The sequence below is a fragment of the Convolutriloba macropyga genome, unplaced genomic scaffold (genome assembly GCF_964194025.1).
Source record: "Convolutriloba macropyga unplaced genomic scaffold, txConMacr16.3 SCAFFOLD_3418, whole genome shotgun sequence".
NCBI classification, from domain to species: domain Eukaryota; kingdom Metazoa; phylum Xenacoelomorpha; order Acoela; family Convolutidae; genus Convolutriloba; species Convolutriloba macropyga.
This window is the reverse complement of record NW_027449219.1, coordinates 1,716-4,180: the sequence shown is the minus strand read 5'-3', so window position 1 is coordinate 4,180 and position 2,465 is coordinate 1,716. Positions and strand designations below refer to the sequence as shown.

The 2,465-nt window shown below is 40.7% G+C and overlaps 1 pseudogene; it reads left to right on the top strand.

Annotated features, from left to right (window-relative positions):
* Positions 1-1,826: 1,826 nt before the first annotated feature.
* LOC142354878 (5.8S ribosomal RNA) lies at positions 1,827-1,978 on the top strand (annotated as a pseudogene).
* Positions 1,979-2,465: the final 487 nt, after the last annotated feature.

Here is a 2,465-nt window from a genome sequence, read left to right as displayed (position 1 = left end):
TTATCGTTGCAGTCAGTACTGTGTAGTTACTAGTAGCTGGATTTAAGCTCGAAATGAGACACTGTTGGTGAAACTTCATCATGAGAACGTCACAAGCTGATCACGCTCCATGATATGACTAGTATTATGTTGCTTCTAGTAGGCTAAGCGCAAGCCGAAACATCAACATGTGAAAGTCGTAGAATTTTGCGATCAAATTGTGGCTAGTACTGTGATGTTACTAGTAACCTTGTGTTACGTCATATGGCCAAGAGAGCATTTGAAGGCGAAACTTCTGCATGGGGAAGCTGCATCATGAACAAAAGTTTATATCGAGTATTATGTTGACGTTAGTAGGCCCTGGCCGAAAGCGCAGCATGTGAAAGGTATAGATAAAAGTTAGCGTTGCAGTCAGTACTGTGTAGTTACTAGTAGCTGGATTTAAGCTCGAAATGAGACACTGTTGGTGAAACTTCATCATGAGAACGTCACAAGCTGATCACGCTCTATGATATGACTAGTATTATGTTGCTTCTAGTAGGCTAAGCGCAAGCCGAAACATCAACATGTGAAAGTCGTAGAATTTTGCAATCAAACTGTGGCTAGTACTGTGATGTTACTAGTAACCTTTTCTTACGTCATATGGCCAAGAGAGCATTTGAAGGCGAAACTTCTGCATGGGGAAGCTGCATCATGAACAAAAGTTTATATCGAGTATTATGTTGACGTTAGTAGGCCCTGGCCGAAAGCGCAGCATGTGAAAGGTATAGATAAAAGTTATCGTTGCAGTCAGTACTGTGTAGTTACTAGTAGCTGGATTTAAGCTCGAAGTGAGACACTGTTGGTGAAACTTCATCATGAGAACGTCACAAGCTGATCACGCTCTATGATATGACTAGTATTATGTTGCTTATAGTAGGCTAAGCGCAAGCCGAAACATCAACATGTGAAAGTCGTAGAATTTTGCGATCAAATTGTGGCTAGTACTGTGATGTTACTAGTAACCTTGTGTTACGTCATATGGCCAAGAGAGCATTTGAAGGCGAAACTTCTGCATGGGGAAGCTGCATCATGAACAAAAGTTTATATCGAGTATTATGTTGACGTTAGTAGGCCCTGGCCGAAAGCGCAGCATGTGAAAGGTATAGATAAAAGTTAGCGTTGCAGTCAGTACTGTGTAGTTACTAGTAGCTGGATTTAAGCTCGAAATGAGACACTGTTGGTGAAACTTCATCATGAGAACGTCACAAGCTGATCACGCTCTATGATATGACTAGTATTATGTTGCTTCTAGTAGGCTAAGCGCAAGCCGAAACATCAACATGTGAAAGTCGTAGAATTTTGCAATCAAACTGTGGCTAGTACTGTGATGTTACTAGTAACCTTTTCTTACGTCATATGGCCAAGAGAGCATTTGAAGGCGAAACTTCTGCATGGGGAAGCTGCATCATGAACAAAAGTTTATATCGAGTATTATGTTGACGTTAGTAGGCCCTGGCCGAAAGCGCAGCATGTGAAAGGTATAGATAAAAGTTATCGTTGCAGTCAGTACTGTGTAGTTACTAGTAGCTGGATTTAAGCTCGAAGTGAGACACTGTTGGTGAAACTTCATCATGAGAACGTCACAAGCTGATCACGCTCTATGATATGACTAGTATTATGTTGCTTATAGTAGGCTAAGCGCAAGCCGAAACATCAACATGTGAAAGTCGTAGAATTTTGCGATCAAACTGTGGCTAGTACTTTGATGATGCTTGTAGCCAACCGAATTGGTTGAAAAGCCCAATAAGTAAGCTAACTTGGGAGAGCTTGTTGGAAACCAAATGCTACTAGATTGGTCCAAATACATCCTTCAACAGGGGATCACTTGGCTCGCTTTACGAAGAGGAGCACAGCTATATGTGTTAATTCGGTATGAATCGCAAGATTTGTTTACCGACCTCTCTAACGCAAAAGGCGGTCTCGGCTTCGGCTGTTGACTGCGTCCGATTCAGGGTTATATAACTCTCGATTGAACACATTGATGTTCTATTGTTGGTGCTTCCAATAAAATTGGAACACTTAAAGCAGAACCGATTCAAATAATAGCATTCTGATCAATGATTGCATTCCTTGATCAAGAACTGCTGGAGTCATTGTGATGGCGAATTTTCTTCATAAGAAAATTGCAAAGAGACGGAACTTAATGAGACTAGTATTATGTTGTTTCTAGTAAGCGGAAGCTGAAACAGCAACATGTGAAAATCAAGTTTTGTTCAATGATCTCGAGGCGATAAGTACTATGAAGCAACTAGTAGCCTAAGCATGACTCAGATTTGAGACAGTCAAAAAGACTGGCGAAACTTCTTCACATGAAAGTTACATAGAGAACTACAAATGTATACAGCGAGTATTATGTTGTTTCTAGTAGGCGAAAGCTGAAACATCAACATGTGAAAGTTGTCTGCAAACTGTAGAACGATATGTGATTAGTACTGTGCTGTTAC